The sequence below is a fragment of the Cydia fagiglandana genome, chromosome Z (genome assembly GCF_963556715.1).
Source record: "Cydia fagiglandana chromosome Z, ilCydFagi1.1, whole genome shotgun sequence".
In the NCBI taxonomy this organism is placed as follows: Eukaryota; Metazoa; Arthropoda; class Insecta; order Lepidoptera; family Tortricidae; genus Cydia; species Cydia fagiglandana.
The window spans coordinates 41630635-41643008 of NC_085959.1; the positions used below are offsets into that span (position 1 = coordinate 41630635).

Here is a 12374-nt window from a genome sequence, read left to right on the forward strand (position 1 = left end):
TACAATCACTAATATCACTGGGGTCTTTTTTTATCAATTCATTAATATAAAAATATTTTGTACGGAACCACATTATGTGGCTTAGGCCTGAACTTATATAAGCAAGATATAAGTAGCCATTACAGATCAAATTTATCATTTACAAGTAGTCGGTTTCTACCTTTATGTATCTAACTCGGTTTATAAAAGACATAAAAACTCAGCTATAACGTTGTTGTCTTTTAAAAGAAAAAAGAAAAACCACTATACAACAGTTTTGTGATATAAAAGAGTCATTGTGACGTTTACAGCGATGAGATATAATAGGGATTTAAAAACTACGAAAGCGATTTTTAATGCTATAAAAATATGTCCCAAAAACGCTACTACAGAGCAAAAGAGTTGTATAATAGTGTTCATATGACTACTAAAGTATTATGTACTATAACAGTGATCTCTAAAGCCACTATATCCTGAAATCGTTGTATAGATGGGTTTTTGTCACTGTTAAAACACAAAACTATAGCGGCTAGCAGGGAATCTTAATAGCGCAAACTACTAAAGTATTATGTACTATAGCAGTGATCTCTAAAGCCACTATATCCTAAAATCGTTGTATAGTTGGGTTTTTGTCACTGTTAAAACACAAAGCTATAGCGGCTTGCAGGGAACCTTAATAGCGCAAACTACTAAAGTATTATGTACTATAGCAGTGATCTCTAAAGTCACTATATCCTAAAATTGTTGTACAGTTGGATTTTCGTCACTGTTAAAACACAAAACTATAGCGGCTTCCAGGAAACCTTAATAGCACAAACTACTAAAGTATTATGTACTATAGCAGTGATCTTTAAAGCTACTATATCCTAAAATCGTTGTATAGTTGGGTTTTTGTCACTGTTAAAACACAAAACTATAGCGGCTTGCAGGGAACCTTAATAGCGCAAACTACAAAGTATTATGTACTATAGCAGTGATCTCTAAAGCCACTATATCCTAAAATCGTAGTATAGTTGGGTTTTTGTCACTGTTAAAACACAGAACTATAGCGGCTTGCAGGGAACTTTAATAGAGCAAACTACTAAAGTATTATGTACTATAGCAGTGATCTCTAAAGCCACTATATCCTAAAATCGTTGTATAGTTGGGTTTTTGTCACTGTTAAAACACAAAACTATAGTGGCTTGCAGAGGACCCTTAATAGTGCAAATTTGTTGCATAAAAGTGATTCCAAAGACTATTATACAGTAATATTGCTCTATAGTGGTTATATTTGAACCTGTCATAGTACACGCCTATAACGGCTCTATAAAATGATGATGTAAACCTTTACATCAATTGTTTATAGAATATATTAGCTGTATAAGCCTATAGAGCAAAAAGGTGTTGCCAAACGCTTTTATACAACAGGTGGTCACCTCTGGAACCTTAATACGACGTCTATACAAGCTTTTAGCGATAAAAACTAAAATTATAGGACTAAAATGTTACTTGGGATGTAACATGGCAAACCTGCATGTACAGCCACCGCGCGCACTGGCCGGTTGGAAATAAAAAAACTAAGGGTTTCGCCGTCTTTTGTTTTTTCTTCGTAAAATTTCCTTTGGAAATGTTGTCGGATTTAGCACAATTCTGGAATTATTATTTTAATGCGACTACATGGTTATAATTAGTGATAAAGTTTAATACTAGGGCTGCCACTAATGCAGCCCTTTCTTCTACCTTTTAAATTGAAGAGCTACTACTGTTGCTGCTTATTATTTGAATAATTGCTGCTGAAGCTTTTCTCTCTGTGGACCTTGCTGCGTGGAGCCTACGTTGCCAAAGCTGATTCCTGCACCCGCAGCCACAGTTGATCGTACGGTTCGACTAAGAATGCATGGGATTCAAGAACGTTAAGGCCAGTGACAATATTTATTTGGTTTAGGTTCAAGTACTGACAGAAATTAGTTTATTTTATTGTACATATTTTCATATTATATTGTTTACTGTAAAGAACCTGGTTTTCTTTTACCGCACTAGCTAGCCGGCTATACCTAACAAATCTAGATCGACTTCACGGGTCCGCCATTTTCAAAACATCCGTATACTGAATAGACAAAAAAAATCAAAGAGTTATCCAAAGGATTAGTCGACTACACTGATGACCGAAGAGCTGACAGCTTTCTCGCGGAACGTACTAATTAGCATCGCAATACGGCCGAGAAATGCTGCCAGCATCCTCCACCATACCAAAGGGGCCAAACTTTTTAGACGTATTTAAGTATTAGTTTTTAGTTCTAATTTAGTGTAATTTTGTTATTAATATTATAAAATTTATAAATTATGACCACATTTGTATATTTAGTTTATACACATATTGTAACACTGACTATTCACTGCTGCCAGCAGTGAATACCTTACCAGCAGGTAATACCTTATTTATTACAAATTATAAGGTATAAGAAATGTCAGATCTTATTGTTAGTTGTGAGGCGAGCGGCATGCTCAGCTCTAAACATGAATCACTATTGTCACCTCATTGTCACAGCGCATATACAATACCTATTGGGAATCAGAATGCAGTCGTGTTTTGTAATTCCGCAGGCTCTGCTTGATGTGTTCTAGAGTGAACATATAATAACATAAATCAGAGAAATGTTTCCTACTCGTATAATTCTGTGACGATTGAATGCGTCAACTTGGAGCCATTTCATTAGCTTTATACAAATTATATTTCCGTTTGACTATGAATTGTAGAATTCAATACATCAGGGCTACACAATTCTAAACAGCCAGATTATTTGACCGATTGTTAGCGAAGATCTCCGTTTCAGCTTGGGCAAAAATGCTTTCGTATGTCCTGATGTGCTCCTCTGCAGGTCCCATTTCTCAACCGATTCTCGTGAAACTTTGTGAGCAGGTTCGGTAGTTAGGTATAACTTTTCTGTCGATTAGTTTTTTGGAAAAAGATCAAAATGGTGGAAATTGACGTAAAGGACTTAACCGCCAGTAAAGTTTATGGCATTTCAGTCAGTGATCAGTGCACCTTCGATAAACTCTTTTAAAAACAAACTCGATGAACACTTTCGTAGACTACAAAACACAAGTGGACATTGATGTGCACGTATCAGCTTTAAGCTGCCTGTGCATTTACATATAATAATATAATATAATATAATATTTAAAACCATTGTGAATGAAGTATGTATTAAATTTTTGAGCTTATAGTATACATTACATCAGTATACAGCTGACAGAGCCACTAGTATTAGATTTAAGCCTATTAGTATTTTAGTTGTGTTTGCTCAGAGGATAAAAAGGTTAAATTATTGAGATTAAAAGTATGCTATGTTATTCCCTGGGACTCAAACTATCTCTGTACCAAATTTTAACTAAATTGGTTCAGCAGTTTAAGCGTGAAGAGGAATTAAAAAAAAAGTATTTTTTTTATATTTTTAGGTTTTTACTTCGGAATGGTGTCATTATGATATCAGAATTGAATTCGGCACCCCCGATTTATACGGAAACGATACCAAACTTGACCTAGTAGCTTAAATGATACAGATATCAAGATCAAGTTGAGAGCCCCCCCCCCCTAAAAATTTACATCAAAAATCTCGGTGGCTCCACTTCTTGAAGTATCTGAGGCGTAACAGAGCTCGAAATAGTTACAGTTTTGAATTGCCATCCGATATGTCGGGGCGGCCATGGTGCTCACAAATATCTGAACACGCCTCTATTGTCAAGGAGTTCAATAGAGTGCGTGTTCAGATATTTTTGGTCACCTCGCCTGCTCCGATATATCTGATGGCGAATGTACAAGCCTCACTGAGCTTACCGTGAGCTGTGGGATTAAAAACAGAATATTTATAAACCATTTCTAGGAATAAAATCTTTTGAGACGATGAAAGCGATTTTTTATGTTAGCATCTCCTTTTACTTGTATTATAGGGTACATCGCCAATTACTAGCCACCCCCCAATTACTGGCCACTTAATTTGATTTCTATTTATAGGTGAACAAAGTTCATTTTAGTATATAAGGTACGAAAATCCAATTATTAGCCAGTTTTCAATTACTGGCCACCTATTCCAAAAATGAATTCTATTTACAGATAAATAAAACTCATTTTCAGTATAAGGAAAATGGCCAGTAACTGAAATTTATCCACAACCCACTCGTTCAATAACTGGCCGCCTCTTACAAAAATGAGTTCTATTCACCTATACACAGAATTCATTTTAGTATAGGTGGCCAGTAATTGAAAACTGGCTAATAATTGGCGATGTACCCTATATTTTATTTTATGTGGCATTGGTTATTATATCATCATCATCATCATCAGCCTACTCTCGTCCACTGCTGGACATAGGCCTCTCCTATTGCACGCCATTGAGCACGATTTGCGGCAACTCTGATCCAGCTCTTGCCAGCCGCCTTGCGAAGGTCATCGCTCCATCTAGTCTGAGGGCGTCCTACGCTACGCTTTCCGATGCGCGGTCTCCACTCGAGAACTCGTCTACCCCAACGGTTATCGGTTCTACGGCTAATATGACCGGCCCACTGCCACTTCAGCTTGCTAATCCGGTGGGCTATGTCGACGACTTTAGTTCTCTGACGGATGACTTCATTTCGAATACGATCCCTCAGAGAGACTCCGAGCATAGCCCTTTCCATAGCTCGCTGAGCGACTTTGAATTTATGAACCAGTCCTACCGTGAGTGTCCACGTTTCGGCTCCGTATGTCATCACGGGCAGGACGCACTGATTGAAGACTTTTGTCTTCAGACTCTGTGGGATTGACGACGTGAAGACTCGACGCAGCTTCCCATATGCTGCCCAGCCCAGCTGTATCCTTCTATTCGACTCTTTCTCGAAGTTGTTCCGTCCTAACTGCAGTATTTGCCCGAGGTAGACGTATTCCTGAACAACCTCGAGAACAGCCCCTTGTACTGCAATAGGTCCCGGAGCAACACGTTCGTTGAACATAACTTTCGTTTTGTCCAAATTCATCCGGAGACCTATGCGTTGAGAAGAATCAGCTAGACCGGTCAGCATATGCTCTAAATCCTGCAACGTCTCAGCCATTATAACGATGTCGTCGGCAAATCGCAAGTGTGAGATGTATTCGCCATTAATGTTAATACCATGTTCCTTCCAGTCGAGCGTTTTAAACATATCCTCCAAAGCATTTGTGAACAATTTGGGGGATATCACATCCCCTTGTCTCACACCACGATGCATGGGGATAGGCTTAGTCTGCTGGTTTTGGACTTGGACGGCCATGGTAGCTGCGTTGTACAGACATCTCAACACTTGGATATATCGCCAGTCGACTTGGCATCGCTGCAGGGAATCCAGAACAGCCCAGATTTCAATGGAGTCAAAGGCTTTCTCATAGTCCACAAATGCTAAGCACAGGGGCCGATTATACTCTTCAGTCTTCTGTATGATCTGCCGCACTGTGAAGATGTGGTCTATGGTGCCGTATCCTCCTCGAAATCCGGCCTGCTCCGGTGGCTGAAATTCGTCGAGTCTTCGTGCTAGGCGGTTCGTGATGACCCTCGAAAACAGCTTGTAGATGTGGCTTAGGAGCGAAATAGGTCGGTAGTTCTTCAATAGGGACTTATTTCCCTTTTTGAAGAACAGCACGACAACACTCCTACTCCACACCTCTGGAGTTCTCCCATCGAAGAGAACGGCGTTAAAGATGTTCTGGAGCTCCTTCAGTGCAGGTTTGCCTCCCGCTTTCAGAAGCTCAGTTGTGACGCCGTCCTCGCCTGGGGCTCTTCCATTTTTAAGCTGTCTGAGGGCCATCTCGATTTCGTCAGTGCTGATTTCTGGCAAGTCTTCGGTAAAGTGGCGGATTAATGTGGCTCTCGAATCCTCATTTTCGGAATCTGGTTGAGATGCATGCGAAGCGTATAGCTGGCCATAGAAGGATTCGATTTCAGAGAGAATCCCCGACCGGGACGATACAACAGCCCCACCGGTTGTGGTCAGCTTCGTCAGGTGGCTTCTTCCAAGGGACTGGACAAAAACTTTTGACCCCCGATTCTGCTCAATCGCTTGCTCAATGAAGCGTGTATTGGCGCACCGGAGGTCACGTCGTACTAGTTTGCCAATCCTCTTGTTTAGAGCCCGTCGCTGTGACGAAGTGGCAGGTGGGTCTTCCCGTCGTACCTTCATAAGCCTGAGGGTTTCCTCCGAAAGCTTCGACCTCCCGGCTTTACGCCGTACTTCGCAAAATCTCGTACCTTCATCCCTGAGGATTCCAACCACATTTTTGAGGGTCTGGTTTATATCAACGGCATTTGTGCTTTCCACGGCAGCGAATCGGTTCTCCAGGTTTGACTGGAATGCTTCAGATCCTACCATGGTTTGGAGCAGGCTAGGTCGGAGCCTGGACTTCATCAAACGGACACGTTCGAGCTTATAATTGATATTCAGAGAGCCTCTAACAAGTCGGTGATCACTACCGGTGTTAAACCTGTTGATCACTGAGACGTCTCTGAATATATGCTTTTTGTCGGTTATGATGAAGTCGATCTCGTTTTTTGTCATAGTATCGGGGCTCCGCCATGTCCACTTCCTTTGGGACTTTTTCTTGAAGAACGAATTCATCAAGAAAAGCCCCTCTCTCTCGAGGAAGTTGACAAGCATTTGCCCCCTATGATTCCGGCTACCAAAACCATGGGATCCTACTACCGACTCGCTGCAATTCTGTACTCCCACTTTAGCGTTGAAATCACCCATGACAACGTTGAAGTGGGCCTTGGTGGTGCGATGTAGGGCCTTCGATATGTCATCGTACATATCTTCCACTTCTTCGTCCGTGTGTGTCGAGGTCGGTGCGTAAACCTGTACCACCTTGAGGCTGTATCTCTCATTGAGCTTAATTACGAGGTACGCAACCCTGCTCGACACACTCGACATTTCCACGACGTTGTCACAGAGGGCTTTGTTTACCAGAAACCCTACGCCACCTTGGGATAGCTGGTCTCCCTCTCGAAAGTACATAAGGTGACCCGATTCGAGGGTTACTGTGTCCTCCCCCTGTCTTCGGACTTCGCATAATCCCAGAATGTGCCACCTTATCCTTCCGAGTTCTTCTTCGAGTTGTGCCAGGTGCTCATCCAGCCGTAGCGTGCGTCCGTTGTACGTCGCCAAGGTCAGTTGTTTGTGGCGGCCTTCCGTCACCCGGCGATTCTTCGCACCCCCTACCCTACCGTTACCGAGACCGCCGCCGTGGTCCCGGACGACAGGGCGACCGGGAACTGGGGGCCGTGGTTTTTGGTGTGCTTCCATGGAGGCTTTGCCCATAATCGCCACGCTGGGCAGGCGGGTTGGCGATCGCAGAGCGTAACATATCGCACCAGTGTCGCTGCTGCCCGACACTGGTCTGTTGGATTTTGCTACGCTTGTTTACAAATGGTTATACCGCCATCAGTCGGTCCAGAGCCTCGTCTGTTGTCCGGCAGGATGCACCACGAGCAGGTGAGGTTGGTGGGAGCTCTGAGGTGATATTTGTTCTCCCTTACATCCCATTGGTTATTATATGTAGAAAGATCAAATAAAATAATGTTCAAAACTATAGTTAAAAATTAAACTTCAAAGATCTTATTTCATGCAGATGTACTAAAAGACAAAAGCCTATATTGTTCCCGCGGGAGTTTTATTTTCTTTAATTAGGTAAGTACTCGTATCAAGCTTGCTCATAAAATTTCATGAATCTCGCATGGAAAATGCGTCCTATAGAGAAGAATAGCCGATTAGTCGGACATAGAAAACAAAATGATCCCACCTACTCGTAGCGGGTTCTTGCTAGTGAATATGTTAGCTACATACATTCGTATTCACAACGCTGAAATGACTAAGGCTCGAAGCATACGCCCACAACTCGTATCATACAGTCGCACGTGGCCTTTTGTGCAATTAGATTACAACTACTACAAGTAAGTACCTATCTTCTGCACTAGAATGCTGAACACATCTACTGGAGCAGGGTGCACTCCCGGTACACTCAAGGTTCTTCGTAATGAGTAACGACGAAGAACCTTTGCAACGGTACAACACACGAAAATAAATAAATCTTCACTAGTTTCCATTGTGTGTTCAGAAGCAACGCGCTAAAATCTGTACAATAGGTTTACAAGGATCAAACGCCTTTGATGTTTGAATAGCAAAGTGGGACGTACGAGGGTGGATCAAAAAGTACCCGTGTTAGAAACGAAGACGCTTTTTTTTTACTTTAAACATTATATATTTTTTAACGTAATCTCCTTCTAGGTCCTTACACGTTTCCCAACCTTCCGGCCACTTATTTAACTCTTCCAAAAAAAGAAGTTGTCAAACTCTCTAAAATATGCCTCTCTCTCGGCGATAGCTTCTTCTGAACGTCAAACGATTGACCAGAATTTCTTTCTCCGGAGCCATTTTTTTCATACTGGGGAACAGAAAAGAGTCGCAGGGAGTCATCCGGTGAGCAAGGTGGGTGTAACATCAATTCGCATCGTAGTTGGTTTAATTTGACGGCGACAAATCTGGAAGAATGTTCTGGTGAGTTGTTGTGGTGAAACAAAACTTTTTTCTTTACAAATGGGGCCATGTCTCCTTTATTTTTTTTTGTCGAGATGGTCTAATAACTCACATTAGGACTGCACGGTAATATTTTAGCTTAAAAGTAAAAGTCCATACGGATTATTCCCTTGAAATTCCAAAAAATCGTGAACTTAACATTTCCAGCTGTTTGTTGACTTTTGCAGCTGTTCTTTTGACTTTTCCTTCTTCGGGTCAGAATTGTCAGGAAAAATCCATTGTTTTGGCTGCTACTTGGTCTCCTGGAACCAAATTTGATCAACGATAACGACACGACGCAAAAACTCCTGCCAATATCGCTCAAACAAGCCCAAATACTCCTTCAACATTAGCAGCAGTATCGCCAGCATCCGCTTGTTTTCATCCGTGAGCAATCGCGGCACACATCGGGCGGACACTTTTTTATGTATGACTAGTTGGTAACCATGTTTGCAGGTAGTCCTGGGCGGTTCTCATAAAAACACATGTGTGACCTCGTGTAAATGTATTATATCAATATCTCATGTTTGTAATAGACGGCGAAAGACCTCCATAAACAGCATCTAACTTAGCTTTTAATTGTTCGCATGTATTTTCATCCAAAAATAAGAAGCGAATTACGGAACGATACTGCTTTTTTCCATTTAGTATGAGAATCAAGAAAGTCTCACAAAATTAGCCGCCTAGAAAAACTAAACCCCAGATACCTGTCAATTTTTATTTTTTTTATTCAATAATAGTAAAACTACACGACGGTAATAGCAATTTTCCTAAGCAATGCCATTTGTCATCAAACACGGGTACTTTTTGATCCACCCTCGTAGGTGCAGGCTAGAGTGCAGATATACCTACAGGACCTGGGCATGCATGCAAACAGCAATATTCTTAACTGTACATCGGACCTTATTACAAAAGGCATAAGGCCCACCGATGTACAGTTAATAGTGTGGGCGATGGTATGAATCTAAAAACATCAAAATTAAAATAATGTTCTGCTTGTAGGTCTCAAGGGTCCAACATTTACAGTGACATCATAATTATAATAGTAACATGTAAAACATACATATATATGTAATTATAAATACAACAGCCAATACCTTATGTGTATTATAACACTCTTAAACTAAATGACTACTAATATATGAGATGTATACATATTTGTGTAACTCAATAGGGTAATTTATACAATAATTTTGGAGATGTAAAAGGTTCTTTATATGCATCTCTCTCAAACTCTCAACGTTATCTTCAACTCTTGCATATTCCAGAAATAGACAAATAAAGAAACCTTAAATAGAAATCTTGGCCATTCGAAACTTAAAACAGCCCTATACATTTTTTCCACTATTTTTTCTATTCCTTTGGCGTTTGGTTGGTGTGGCGTTTGTCGACGTATCATCGCCCTCGCTGTTAACCGTCCATCGGTGGACCTTATTAAGTTATTACAAAAGGCATAAAAAGGTCCACCGATGGACATTTAAGAGTGTTACTTCTTGTACTATTGTCATCTTGATTTAGTACACACTCACATTAAAAGTTGATATAATAGCTAATAATATTGAAGGTGGATAGCAACATTTAAAATAAGATGAATTAATTATTATTAAGCTATTAAGTTCGCTTCATTTTTGCAAACACGTAATTGTTAAAGCTCAGATTATGATTTAAGTATTAAATTCATGAATTTTGATAAAGGTAAACGGATTATGTCTAATTATAATTTAATCTCAGTTTCTACCTCTTCTCCCGAATGTTATTTAGCTAAGTTTTGCTTCATTTTATTGTGTTTTGCTCTTCAATAAAACGAGACTAGCTACAGATTTTAGTTATTAGGTGCACAAGGTATTTGGTATTAGAATAAGGTGTATAATAGGTTAAGTTTTTATTTCACACCATATAAACTATTTCTTTTTCATAAAAAAATATTAGCCATGAAAGCGGCATATTATTTGACCCTGCACTCTTCGTAAACGCTTGCGGTGTCTGTTTATATAAGTCTGTGACAGTTTCACATATGCCAGGCCCCATGGACAATCTATTTCGATTTAGAAATATACAGTTTACACTTTTACTTAACTCCTTTGTACATATCCATCGTTATGTACGGACTTATACATTTTCTGTGTGTGTATTACTTAATGCATTGTCCTTTAACTATTAACTATTGTGATGCAGATACATATAATTATTACGTAAATATGTATATGACTTAAATATGTGTTATCCACTATGATAACGTTTTTAGGGTTCCGTAGCCAAATGACAAAAAACGGAACCCTTATGGATTCGTCTTGTCTGTCTGTCTGTCTGTCTGTCCGTCCGTCCGTCCGTATGTCACAGCCACTTTTTTTTTTAAATCAATGACCCAAATAACATAAACCGTGGTCGGAGTCTGATAAAATCCTCTGTAAAGTATTTACCTTCAACCATTTTAAATCCTGCCCCAAGTATCTACAGCACAATGTAAGGCTTCCCCGACGGCAGTCGTCAACCCACCCACGCTGTAACTCGAAGCACCAAAACTTTACACCGCACCTGCCGATCTCCTGCACTCGCTAATTAGTCTCTCCTTGCCTTGAATACCTGTCAATGTCACAAATTATACCAGTGGTGTGCAGCTTATGTAGATAATCCTTAAATATAAGAATTATAGATTTTATAATTCTTAGATTTAAGGACCTAGGTTTAAGGAACTTAGTATGTAGTTATATGTATTCAAATACAATTGTCACATTGTTCATGAATAAAAAAAAAATGTCAATAGGGAGCAGAATTTAGACCGCCAAAGACGCCAACTGACGCGCGCGGCTTCGGCCCAATATCATTTTTACAGCCTGTAACAACAATTTAATGTTACCTATTTAACAAATTACATCATACAGACGACCTGCGTCTCGCCGCTGGCTCCTGCAATCGACTGTGTGAACTTTGGAAAACTCACTGACACTTGCGTCGGGGGCGCAAGTGTCAAGGGGGGGGGGGGGTCGGGGGGTGAAGGACGAATGTTTTGTTTTAATTGGGGTATTTTCATCAGTACCTGTATGCCAACTTGACAACCCTAGCAACTTGTGTTGTGCATCTGGGTGCATCAGTATAATTCTTTGCGTTTTTATTTGTCGAAGGTTTGTAAGGCATCACTGCTTTATGAATCTTATTATCGATAATTTATTGGTAATACGATTATACAAGTTTCAAAGGATCGCTTCATAAAATAACTGCAATTCTATACTTGGAATTAACAGTGCAGATTTCTAATTAAGTAGCATTGATTTGCAATTTCCACTGTTGCGAATAATTCACGTTCATTTGAATTTCCTGCTGTTCAGATCACTGGCGCAGTCGGTAGGTTTACGCGGAATCAAAAGGAAATGTTATATATTAACAGTCGCCTGTGTTCCATATTGGTATATACTACTGATATACTAGGAAAAGCTTTAAAAGGACGAACGGCGATTGAAACATAGGTACCTAAATCGAGAATAGATGTTTTCTCCCGGTAGGTAGGCAGCAGAAAACTAAAGTAAAAAGTAATAAATGTATAGCGTATGTTATCACTCAACACGTCAAGATTAGTCGATTAAACAGTTGCGTAGTGTGAACTTTCCGAGCCGTGGGCGAAGTCACATCTCCGAGGCCCTTTTCGTACACTGTGCCCGAAGGGCCCTCGCGCTAGGTCGCTCTTGGGGCGCAAGGCCGTGGGTGAGCTCGCTAGTCTGTGGCCATGAGTAAGCCCATTCAGAATTATAAAAACAAAAAACTTCACCCACACCTAGCTATGCCACTACGATTAAAGGTGTTAAAATATTCGTTTAAATATTGTAACATTTTTCCTCTTT

General features: G+C 40.3%; 1 protein-coding gene across 1 annotated transcript in view; it reads left to right on the forward strand.

Annotated features, from left to right (window-relative positions):
- Positions 1 to 12374, forward strand: part of LOC134678434 (protein crumbs) — a 104358-nt gene that overhangs the window by 39293 nt on the left and 52691 nt on the right. The gene's annotated exons all lie outside the window — the stretch shown is intronic.